Raw genomic sequence first — 14,267 nt, 5'->3', positions numbered from 1 at the left:
GGAGCCTTAGTACCTAGCAAATGTCGTGATTTATCCATGGCTAACTAAGCGCACCAAAGTATGAGACCATCGAGTACTGTGAGATGGCTTCACCCTCCACCATGTTGTGTGAAAGTAAACTTTGATGCTTGTTTCAATCAGAGGGGAAAAATAGGGTGGTTAGGTGTAATTATCAGAAATAATAAGGGATATGAGCTGGGGAGTGTCGAAGGAAAATGGTAAGGATCCTTTCACCTTTTATGGCAGAAGAACAAGCGGCTAAGCATGCTTTGGAGTTAGCGAAAGATCTCGGCTTTAACCACATAATCCTGGAAGGTGATTCAAAAACTGTCATGGAGAAGCTGTGATTTCCAGTTCATACCCCGAGAAGGTAATAAAGCGGTGCATCATCTGGCCACATCCCCACCAAAAGAAGAGGGCGGTTTAGTCTAGATAAAGGAGCTTCCAATAGAACCGACAAGACAAGCACGGAGGATAAGCATTTAAAATACCATCGTGATCTTTCATGGATGATGGTAGTGCTCTTGAGGTTCGAACATTTTTTGTTTTTAAGGCTTGTGGTTATTAAATGGAAATGGATGACATACAAGCATTGGAACGAATGAACAAAGAGGAGTTGGAGCGTTTTTCTTTGTTCTAAGATTTGTTTGGTTCTCTATTTCAAAAATGACTTTGCACCAACATATCTTATCAATGAGTGGTTCCAAATATTTTAAATAAACTACTATTTAATGAGATAACGTAGAAGATTGCAACCAAATCACTATCACATTTGCAAGACCCACTAAGCCACTATGATACAATCAGATATGATTTATTATTGGGTAGTTGAAATTATACTTCATAGATTGGGGTGTTACAATTATCCTCTCCTTAAAAGAATTTCATCCTCGAAATTCATTCTTGTCGTAGAATTGCAGAAATAAAAATTCCATCAATTCTTTCATATCTTCAAGTAGCTTTTAAAGAAGTACATAAACTCCACTAATCCTTAATCAATTGAGTATACATTTTTATCAGAATTCTCCCTCATTACAGTAAAATAATAAGAACAAATTTATCCTTGTGGAAAACAATTCAGCCTTGGTTACGAAATTAGGCTCATAGAGCGATAACATATCCCAATTTTATTTCTGGAGTCTGGTCAGAATTTCTCATATGAGTAACTCTTATATGGCTCGTGTTGTACTTTACAGAATTTAGACAGACGTTTCTGGTATTCCTTTATAAAACGATAGAGTCCTAACGGATGAAAACTTAGGTTTGCTCATTACAAATAGGGACTCAATCATGGAGTTCTGGCTTAGAGAAGTACGATTGTAGTTTAGGGGCATGTACTGATCAGACATCTTTTTGAAATTCAACCGGTCGGTCTATCTTTAAAATTCTGACTCAAACCATAGCTTCGATACCACTAAATGTAACCCCTCAGACCGATGTGAGTAATTTGATTCAATATGGAGTGTCACATTAGGGCCACTGGAGCGACCCACTCTAAAAATAACGGAAAATTTAAAACTTTTATTAAAACATGTAAACTCATAAAATCATTTATCAGTACACAGAAATAAAACATATTTTTAGACTCATATATAAAAAAAATACAATTACATGCCCCCTAATCACATGTACCATACTCTACAAGTAACGCCGAAAGAACTCCCTTACTGAAGTGGATAGCTACACTGGTACAATTCTTTTAACCTACAATGGTGAGTAATAGAGTGAGCTTCGGAAAGCTTAGTAATACAGAACTACCAGATGATGCTGAAGAATGTACAAATATAGATAAACATATATTTCCATATTAGTTCCGAACATCCATAGATTTTTATGCTGAGCAGAGATCCTACTGATATTTCAGATGGTAATGGACAATGAGCTTTCAGTTCAGAGAAATATTTTGGATGACTAAGTTTATGAGGTCAGAATAGGTTATCTAGTGTGTTCCCGTAAAACCAGTAAAAAGATACAGATCTTTTAAAACATATATATATATATATATATATATATATATATATATATATATATACCCCCATCATTTCCAATCTGTTTGTATAGGTTCCCCAGAACCATACACCCCGTACAACCAGTAAGGGCCTTGGCACACAGCCAAGAAGCCTGCAGATACACTTCCTCCAACAATAAACCCCCATATAAAACATTTCTCTATCAGTAAACAAAGATATCAAAAATCAAAACAGAATTCAGATAAGATATCATAATAGAATCCAGATCAGAACATAATTCAGGTAATGTATCAAAATAGAATTCAAGTCATAAATTAGATAAAATATTTATGTGATTAGGGAACACACTAGTGTTTACAGATATTATTCAGAGATACTGGATAATCTTATCAAGAAGAAGATACAAGGATCTTTTGTGTACCGATAGAATGCTGGAAGTTAGAATCACTATTGGAAGAGTTCATTAATTGATAGAATTATCAGTTATACAGAATGTGTTTTGAGTTGATAAGTAATAAACAAAGATTCAATCCATGTCGATTGATCGGATTATGGAACAACTCCAGAACTTATACTTGTCAAATGGTCAATTCATTATCCTTCCAGGGTATTTACTCTTTAATAACTAAAATTCTTATCCATAGATCATCTTCGGAATCATCGTTGAATAAATCTTCCAATATTCTTTATTTAATTTCCACGCTTCCACGATATCATGAAATGCTGACGTGCTTGATTTATAGTTCATGACCCAAAGGACAATACATCATGTAAGTTCATTAGCATTCCCAAACTCATCCAAATCACTTATTTAATCCTTAGTCCTTGAGGTTACTTAATTCATTTAACAGTCAAGTCCATTCCAGTTACTTCGGGGTTTTCTAGGGTAATCCAAACGTTTATGAATTTTAGATACATATTGTACTTCTGTTCAATTCAATTTAGTCTTCTTGGATGATTTGTCTAATGAATATCCATTTCTTATTGCTGAATGCGATCTAGAGTTGAGCTAAGCTGAGTACTTTTAAAATTATCATCGAACCAAACTTGAGAAGACGAACACACCTTTAAATGATACCTATGTCATACAGGTACTGACATATCATTAGCGTTGATCAACTCACTGAAGCTGAATTCCATAACTTTTAAGGGTAATTTAACACCCATATTTATTTGGTGTCCTTAAATAATCCAAAACATTTACTAAGTCTAGACCATAAGGGCATTTTGGTAATTTTACAGATCTGGTGTATTTCAATCTTTTCCTTCCATATGATCTTATTCTTTAATTCAAACGTGTCATCTTTTCCAGACCTTTCGAACAATTCTGAAAAAATAGCACTTCGATAATTTATTCTTAACTCGGAGATTTTCAGGTCAATTGCCTTTTCAGAAGTTACAAACAGGTTATCAGAAATTTTCTGTACAAAGACGGATCTTAACCATTAAATCCATAATTTATCGAGTTAAGTATGAATCCATAAAGTACTTTCTCATTCAGGGTTAACTCATACTATTTTTACCTCTCAAGGGCATTTTCATAATTTTTGAACCTGATAATTTTGGTATTAACTCTTAACGAAAATAATTATAATTTAGAGATCATATGGTTAATTTCTTTCCTGAACATTCTCTGATCTTGAAATGATTCCTTAACAGACTTCTAGTGTCTTGACAAACCCTCATGGGGTTAAAAACTGGTTATCCAAATTTTCTAAGCAAACTAGCATTTCTTATGCATATATGTATTTTATCAGATGTCATATCAATAAGTCTTTTCAGAGTTATGAATCAATTTTCAGGGATAATTCTTGTCATTTTAAAACATATGGGTATTTTCCTAATTTTACCTATTGAAAGTATTCTCATAATTTATCATCTAAGTACCTTTAATGAGATAAATTATAATCTATATATCCATGGATGATTCCTTTATCACTTAATCGCAGAACTTGTAATTTAATTCCAACTATACTCCAATTTCTTATAATAGTCATCTAAGCCATATTCAGTTACCTACTTTCTACTGCATTCATATCGAGTGTAAAAATTAATTAACTATTCAGATAACCCAACATTTTCATTCATGCATTTATCAATACCAATATGTTTCATAAAGCATGAAAATGTAGTAATGTATTACCTCAATTTTTCGTGCCATACTGGTTGACCACTTAAATTCCATTCGAACGCCATCGATCTTTGATTCAACTTCCAATATTTTCCTCTCGATCTAGACCATCAAAATTACTAACTCGTATCCAAATAATTTTCCTCGCCATAAAGATAGCTTATTAGAATTGAAATAATAATTTGGAAACCCAATTAGTATAATAGAATACTTGTGGGGTTACTATAATAATTAATCACTAAAATTAGGGATTGAACCGAATTAATTTACATTATTGAGCCATAAACTAAAACTAAAGGAAACTATGAGACAAGGCCAAGTTCTTACCAAGCACTCATGATGGGATTTCCCACAATATTTTCTTTTTAAATCACCACCCACGTGATTTTCCTGTTGGGAATCATAACCCCATTTTGCAAGTAATTGGTATATGGGACATTGCCACATAATTCATGTGGAGTGCCTTGAATGCACCACTCTCAATTATTAATTCTGGTTGTATCCATGTAGCAATGAACCAAAGACCAAAGCTATGATCAAAACCCATTCCATTCATTAGTTTTGTCCTTGCACGAACAGTCCAACCACCATTGTATCCCAAGTAAACAATGCATTTCTATTCAACATCAAAATCCACTGTACACCATCAGACTCGGCTCGCTCTCCTCGTCACATATCTGACCTCCGATGATCATCCAATGGAATCAAGATGAGCTATGTTGTTCCTCACTTCCAACCTGACCTTCCCACCATATAGATCTTTTGTGGTCAGATCAATCGTACCAGTGGACTTTCAAATAGTGGCTTAGTTGGAGCCTTAATACCTAGCCAATGTCGTGATTTATCCATGGCTAACTAAGTGCACCAAAGTATGAGACCATCGAGCACTGTGAGATGGCTTCACCCTCCACCATGTTGTGTGATAGTAAACTTTGATGCTTGTTTCAATCAGAGGGGAAAATAGGGTGGACAGGTGTAATTATCAAAAATAATAAGGGATATGAGCTGGGGCGTGTCGAAGGAGAATGGAAAGGATCCCCTCACCTTTTACGGCGGAAGCACAAGCGGCTGAGCATGCTTTGGAGTTAGCGAAAGATCTCGGCTTTAACCACATAATCCTGGAAGGTGATTCGAAAACTATCATGGAGAAGCTGTGATTTCCAGTTCATAACCCGATAAGGTAATAAAGAGGCGCATCATCTGGCCATATCCCCACCAAAAGAAGATGGTGGTTTGTTCTGGATAAAGGAGCTTCCAATAGAACCGGATAGACAAGCATGGAGGATAAGCGTTTAATAGACCATCGTGATCTTTCATGGACGATGGTAGTGCTTTTGAGGTTCGAACATTTTTGGTTTTTATGTCTTGTGGTTATTTAATGGAAATGGATGAGATACAAGCGTTGGAACGACTGAAGAAGGAGGAGATGGAGCGTTTTTCTTTGTTCTAAGATTTGTTTGGTTCTCTATTTCAAATATGACTTTGCACCAACATATACTATCAATGAGTGGTTCCAAATATTTTCAATAAACTACTAGTTAATGAGATAACATAGAAGATTGCAACCAAATCATTATCACATTTGCAGGACGCACTAAGCCACTTTGATACAATCAGATATGATTTATTATTGGGTAGTTGAAATTATACTTCATAGATTGGGGTGTTACAAAGAGTATCAATATTGCCCACTTTGGATGGTTAGATTTGACCTCTTTAAGGCCCGTAAAAGCTAAGGATGATTTGTAATGGTGGAACTTAGTTCATGAGGGATACAAAGGATCACAAATGCTTAGAAACACTCGTAAGAGTGGGTTACAAATGAGATAGCCATACTGAGCGTAATATGTCTAAGTATCTTCACTCGAGAACGTATCGAATAATTAAGGTCAAGGATCATTAGATAGGATATATCAACAAACCGTATTATAAGTAAGTGAGATTATGTAATAGCCAAGTTGTATTATCAGTAAGCTTTAGTTAACCAAGAACGTAATGTCATCCCTTTAGTTTAAGGGGTATTAAAGAGAATTACGATCATAACTAATAGAGTGTCACTATTAAGTAATGAACTTGAGTCAGGTATCGAGCCAGCTAGTGTTATTGTCAGTGTGATCAACAAATAAATATATCGTCGTTAAGTTGCGAAATACATAGAAACCTCGTTAGAGATAGAAGTGACTAAAATGCCTTTAAGTAACTAATGACTAGAATAGAGCAACTTAATAACTAACAATAGCAACATACTAATGAACCCTTATATAACGTTCTAGATGAGAGAACAAGTGAGATAGCAACTAGTGAGAGCATGACCTCACTTTAGTGTGTCCGGCTATGCTAGAGTGTAGCCATGTTACCTTAGTTACCCTAGTGGGAGTGTGCAAGGCACTTCCGTGACTAACTAGGGCGTGGGGCCCAAACACACACGAGAAGTAGGTTAGCAATGTTAGTGTTGTGTGGCCTTTGAGTCCTTAGATATGCATGTATAATTGTATCAGTCTAGTACAATAGATATCCTTCAATCTTAGCTTGAAGGTTATGTGAGACCGAGCCAATGCTTCAGTTGAGAGAGAATTGTATTGATGCTATGTGACACCAGGTTCCCCCTTCATGATACACATGAATACTATGTGAGGACTAGGAGATTATTTAGCAGCTTAATAGAAAATTTACCGTTTTATGTGATTACTGGATTCCCTCAGTTAACTAGTACCTGATAATTATGTGAGACCATATACTAGTAGTGAGTTGCATTTAGATAATGAACAACAATTACAATCATCGGGGCTAGAGAACCAATAGATGTGTACTCATGGCGAGGCCCTACGTAGAAGATTAAAGGTAGCATGAGACTTCTACTTTTGCGGTAGAACAGTTAAACCTTAAGTAGGTTGCATTTGATTATAATCATGCATGTACCTACTACTTAGTACCATGTCTTTAGAAAGATTGTGTTTATGCAACTCTTAATGTTTCTCTAGATTAGCGATTACACTACTTGGCTTTGTAAGCTCAGCATCTGGATGTTTTTGTCCGTATGTTAGTAGTTGAGTCGTTCGAGGAGCATCGTTGCAGCAGGATTTCCAGCATCCCTTCCATAATATTGTACTGTTACTTTTAATGGGAATATGTAATCATAGGACTCTTATTTATGTATTTGGATTTACAAGCTTTGAGTTGTATTATTTGATTTAAACTATGTGTCACGGAGCTCCGGTTTGTAAAAGTACTTAATAACAATATGGATATATATTTTGGATATTTTATCATGTTTTAAATGGGAATGAAAGGGTTTTTAAATTTAGTGGTTGCTTCGGTATCCAATGTGACACGTTAGGCCTAAGTCGAGTTTAGGGTGTTACAATTATTAACATATTTTTATCTTTGACATATTTTAATTTATTTTGTTAAACCACCCAATTACCTATATATATATATATATCCTTTTCCTTCATCCTAACCATTTTTGTTTTAGCCAAAACCACAAGACTACTTGAAACGCTTGGAGTAAGTTCTTTTAGGACTTAAAAATATGAGCAAGTGTGGTAAAAGGAAAAGAGAGTACATCAAGGGGAGAAAAACCATATTCCGAGTAAAACACAAGTGGAGTGTTAATTTCCTTGGACTGAATACATGAGGTTTTATGTTGGTAAGGTTTAATTATTATTTTTTATTGATCATTTCTTAAAATCCTAGAATAAACTCCTAAGTTTCAGGGAAAAGAGGAGCGCCTAACTTGCAATTGTAAACTATGATTTGGAAAATAACAAGGTTGTTGGAGCCAATTCAAGAACAGATGAATTGGATTAAATATGCTCAAACTCAAAAATGAAACAAAGGAAAAATCAATGAGATAAGGTCTATGACGAGGAACTCGAAGAATAGATAGATGATGAACAAGTGTATGACCAAGTTTCCCAACAAAGCTTGGAAAATCAAGGTGTGAGACACCAAAAGGTTCATCCATGAATAGATGATAATCTTAGTAGCATAAAGATTTTTATTCCACCCTTTCAAGGCAAGACGGATCCTAAGGTTTACCTCACATAGAAAAAGAAAGTTAAGCAAATCTTTGAGTGTCACAACTACTCCGAGCTTAAGAAGGTAAAACTAGTTGCAATTGAGTTTATAGATTATACACAAATATGGTGGGATCAGTTAACATCTAGCAGGAGACAATATGGTGAAAGACCTATTTCAACTTGTAATGAGATAAAGGCGGTAATGTAATACCCCAAAATTTTTGTTAGTGACCAAAATATAAAATTAAGAAAAGTTTATGTACTAAAGAGTAATTTTAAAAAGTTATGTAATCTGGTCCCATAAATGAATAGTTTACCCCTAAGAATGACATTTTTGTGGGTTTCATATTTTTCGTACGGATTTTGTATTAGAAGCTATAAAGCAATAAAGTCTGGGAAAATTTCGGATAATCGGATCGAATCAGATTTTTGAGATATCTTAAAGGATGATAAGGAAAGTTTAATAATGTCATTTTCATGTCTTAATTTGGAAGGATTTAATATATACCATTGAATTTAAGTTGATTTTCCATGTTAAATCAGGATCGTCGAATGAAAATGACAAGATTGTAATATTAGAAAACGTTCAAGGGTAAATTTAGAAGATGAGAAATTATTTTTTATGTTGACTTTTTTGAAGTAAGGGATGATGAAAGCATGATGTAGCATGGTAATTTGGTAATTATCATGATTTTTAAATGGTAAAAACGTAATTTCTAATTAAATGAATTTTTAATTAATTTTAATTAGCATTATAACTAGTGTATAAATATATTTTAAAGGAAATATCAAGAAAACTCACCCTTCGTATTCTCAATTTTCGTGAACTCCATAGCCAAAGGTAAGAGAATTTTATTTTTTCATTTTCAAGCCAATTCCTTTGATTTTTGGACTAAGACAAGAAATTCTCTATCATTTGGTACCATTAGTTCATGTTTTTTATGCTTGAAATCTTAAGTTCTTGAATTTGATGGATGAAGAGATGTTAGTTTTTTATGTTTTAAAGATGGATTATGATGTAGTTTATGTTGTAGAATCATTCCCATGATTGTATGATGATTGAAACCACTTTGAAAAGCTTATACAATATTCGACCATGGCTAGGGTTTTTATTGCTTTTAATATGGGAATGATTGTAGATGCTTGGAAAAGATGTTTAGAAGTTGAATTCATGATTGAATCAAGTTGGAAATTATGTCCTAAATGGACTAGTATATTCGGCTAAGAGAAGAAATTAAGGAAAAATATGTGAAAATTTTCTTAAGGTTATAATTGATGTATGGATGATTCTACATACTTTGAAATGTGATTTGGACCAATTTGAAAGTTTGTACAAGTGTGGGGACCAAATAAAAACATGGGAAAAGTAGAGATTTACATGGAAATTATGTAAATATTGATGTACCATGATTGAATTCAATGGTAGAATGTTTGATTATGTAATTAGATGCTCGAATTTAAAGTTAAATGACAAGGGACCATTTTGAATAAATTGGAAATGTTGAGGTGAATTCTTAAAGAATTCATTTTAATGGTTAGATTGTGGATTTTGAAATGATTATGTGAGCTATTGGTTGATAAGAATATTATGAGGATGAAAGTTGTATTTTCAAGTGTAAAGGTCGATATGGATTATATGAAATGGATATAGTATCGATTAAGTATGAAAATAATTTGTATACTTTTTTATGCTAATGTAAGCCTATGTTCATGTTAGTATGATACTAACATGTATTTGAAAAATGTACGTGGTTTGTAAATGGTGGACATCTATATCGTGGTCATAATCGAGATCAAAGCAAGCTTAAAGCTGAAGAAAAAGTTCAGGAGTAAAGCTTGAATCGCTAAGTAGGGTTTACTAGTAAGGCATTACCATGTGAGTGCATTTCTACCTTATTTATATATGATATGAGGAAGACTTGCAATGAGTCAACCTCGAATGTTTTGAAAGAAAAAGGTTTTGAATTGTATTATGATATATTATCATAATGCTTTGTTTAATGATTTTTGAATTATTTGGCTTGTGATGATGAGCCAGCCTTTAAAATTTGACAATGAAAAATGATTTGATTTATATTATGATATTTTCTTAATTTTTTATTGAAAAGATTTGAATGATTTCGGGTATGAACTACCCAATGCATTTTTATATGATATTTTGATATATTTATATCTATGGACACTTTTATATGTGAATGATATATGAACTTAAATATAAAGCACATTGTATGTGCATTGAGATTTATTGGTACAATTAGCATGCCATGAGGTGGAGTGTTATTGATCGATCATATATTGGTACATTCATGTACATCATAATGACATGATATATCTATGGAACGTGTATGATATTGGTGCATGCACGTATATGATGTTGGTGCAATGTATTTCTAATTATAGGTATAGTGATATTGTGTTATACAATACCTGTACACCCATATGGCACCTATGATGCAAATGAGTTATATGGCACTAAAAGTGCAAATTGTTCACAAGGCAGTTAAACTGCATATTGTACACTTGTTTGTGACTCATGTACCATGCATTCTCATTCATCATATAATTGGTCTATGATATGGAAACATACAGATTTGTTCTGATTGAAAGAAAAGTTTTCATCGAGAAGATTTGGGTGTTGAATGCTTTATATATGAATTGTTGAATTACAGGTTAATTTTATATGAAAATGACTTTGATAAGTCATATTGATTTTATTAAGGTTCTATATGATATATTGATATTATATTACTTGTATTATGTTGTCTTACACATATGTTTTATTATTATTCTTACTATTATTAGTATTATAATGCCTCACTAAGTATATACTTAGCGTGTGATGATTTTCACGCGTAGGTAAAGCAAATCGAGTGGAGTAAGGAGCTGAGCTTGGCATCACTTATTAAGGAATATATATCGATGTCAATAATGACAACTTATTGTTATTTTGATTTTTCTAGTTGGCATGTACTTCATATGTCGTGATGCTCTGATATGTTTAGAATATAAAATGATATAAAAGTTATATGTGTGGATTTCAGTACGTAAAATATGATATGAATCTATTCGAAACTAGTTTAAAATAAAATAATATTTGTTATAATTACTAGTTATAAAAATAGTTTACTAGTTAGTATTTTAGCAAATTTGATATTATTTGCTATTAAAATAAATTTTGTTTTAAGCAGTTTCTAGGTAGTTTCATTCCTTGTATAAAACAATATTGAATTGCCATGTTACTTCCTGATAACATATTTGAGTTGAATATTGAAATATAATATTTTAAATGTTATGTGATTTTGTAATTTTGATTCTTTGACATTATTTAAATGATTTTAGAAAGAAACAAATTTTACTAATATTCGAATAAGGAAAGTTTTAGAAATATTATGTAATATCTTGGACTCGTATTCCATAATGTATACGGGAAATGGTTGTTACAGGTAATACGTAGAATATTCATTCTAACCCATTACTATCGAAAACTATTTTACAAACTTCAAAGTCTTAATAAAGGAAATCGTAGCGTTGAAGATTATTACAAAGAAATAGAAGTGTACATGATTCGTGCTAACATAGACGACAATCGCAATGGCAAGGTTCTTACTAGACCTTGGTCCTAATATTGCCAATATCGTTGAGCTGCAGCACTACGTAGAGATAGATGACATGAATCATATGGCCATGAAGGAGGAGAAGCAACTAAAGGAAAGGGTACCACTCATACCTATGGAAGTTCCACATTCAAGTGGGGACAAAACACTAATAAGAAGAGTTCACCATTTCCACCTAATGAAAGAAGCAGACAACCAAAGATCAACAAACCCATTGCCGAAACAAGTACAGGGAATGGTCTAGTCATACCAACTCGATCCCCGGATGTGCAATGTTCCAAGTTCTTAGGGCTTGGCCACATTGCTAGCCAATGTCCAAACTGAAATACTATGTTCATCTGAGTATATGGAAAAATTGAGTCTAATCAAGAGTGTAACCCCTTAGACCCAGTCTAGACGTTACGATTGAATCTCGGATATCACACTAAAGAAATAACAACATTATTCAAGTAGTTTGTAAAATAAGTACACATTAATTAAAATACATATAAATAAATAATAATAAATATCCATATCTAATAAAATAGTGCATGCTAAATCATATAGTCCAAAGTCCCAAAATTATGAATACATAATATCCCAAAATCTGATAAAAGAGTTTAAAATATCATAATATTTTGATGAAATCTTATTGTAAACGATAAGATATGTTGTTAACGATCCTCCAGGTACTAGAACAGTCTAAGCAGTCAAGTGAATTTGAAAGTAAGAAAATTAAAGAGAAAGCTATGGAGCTCAGTGCGTCCTCTAAGTATAGAAAAAATAGCACAAAACATAACATATAGTCAATTCATGGTAACAGTACTTTAGACATATCATATTCACACAACATCAAGCAAAATATGAATGTAATGCAATTCTTTGACCCATCTACATCGCCATACAGTTACTCGGTGATTGGACATTACCATCCTGTAAGGATGCACCAGTCTGTAATACTGAATTGGGTTTACTATCCAATAAAGATACATCAACCTAAGAACCAGTAATTCGATTTACCATCCAGTGAGAATGCACCAGCCTATATTTCGGTAATTGAATTTCTCATCCAGTAATGATGCAGCAGCCTGCATTTTGGTTATTCAGTTATTCCTCTTCTTCACAAACCCAACCCAATGCAACATACATGATAAGAGCCATATCGATATACATCGGTAAATCATACATATACACATTACAGTTACAGTAACCAATAAACGATAAGTGCATTCATCTATTCTCAATGCTCATGCTGGCATACACCATACACATACATAACATAACATATTGTTGATGCTCAAACATACAACACACATAAACAATCACACACAACATTTGTAGCATAAGTCGAGGAACACACCTTTAGCAAACTATGAACTCAAGCTAAGCTATACGCTACTCATGATCCATACCACTAGGGTGAGACAGTTTCGAGTCCTCTAATGATTGCTCAGGTAAAGTCGTGCCACATTCAAATACAAATAACTACATATGAGTCAAATTTCAAAATATAAATATAATAGAAAAGTTTGATTAATTAAAGAAAATGATAAGCGAAGGTTTTTAGATTAGAATTTAGAAAAAATGGAATGCAAAATTAGACTCATGATGTTGAAAAACGCCAGGGTAGAGGTCTTTAGAAAAAGTCAACGGGTCAAAGTCAAAGTTAACAATCAGCAATCAACAGTCAAAGTCAACATTTAACGGGTGGCATCAACGGGTTAGGTTTAGTTCAGGTTGGATCAATTCTATTCAAATTGAATCAATTCAAGTAACTAGATTGGTTTGTCGGAAAAACATTTCCCACTTTCAACGGGCAACGCTTGAAATACCCTACGGTGGTTGGAAAAATATAGAAAAATTCCAGAAAATGTTTTAAGGCATATGGAGTCACTTACGAGTGTCAGTTCCTTGTAAAGATCGACGAAAATGGGATTTCAATAAAACCTGAATATTCGAACCTTTCCTAGTTATAAACGGCAATGATAAATGGTGAACCAAGGGCATCGAACAAATAGGGTCGACGAGATGAATACAATGGTGTGAGAGGTTTCAAACATGGTAGCATGGTTGGCGTTAAAGAAAAACCAAAACAAATGGTGATTGAGAGAGAGAGGATGAGAGAGCAGCCCTGGGGGTTCTACAGGAACCAGGGAAAAGAAAGAAAAAAAACAAGGAATTGGTTTTTAATTTTACCTAAAATTTAGGTAAATTACATCAAAAGTCCTTAAACTCTTGCTAACTCATACATAAGTACAAAAATTTTAATAATACTTCAACTTAGCCCAAAATTTGAGATGTTACAACTTTCATCCCTTAAGAAATTTTGTCCTCAAAATTTATCAAACCTGCAACCATATCTCTACACTTAGTCAACTCATATTTACACTTTTATCACAAGATTTGCCATTCATGTCATCCTTCTAAGATAAAACTCATAATTTACTTATCTCTCTGGGAACATTTCTATAGTAACTCTAGGATTTCACACTTTCGTTGCACACTCTATCATACATCATTCCATAAGCCATTCTTTACAATAACATATGGT

This window comes from Hibiscus syriacus, unplaced genomic scaffold (assembly GCF_006381635.1).
Source record: "Hibiscus syriacus cultivar Baekdansim isolate YM2019G1 unplaced genomic scaffold, ASM638163v2 tig00111772_pilon, whole genome shotgun sequence".
Classification (NCBI taxonomy): Eukaryota; Viridiplantae; Streptophyta; class Magnoliopsida; order Malvales; family Malvaceae; genus Hibiscus; species Hibiscus syriacus.
This window is presented reverse-complemented; position numbering follows the sequence as displayed.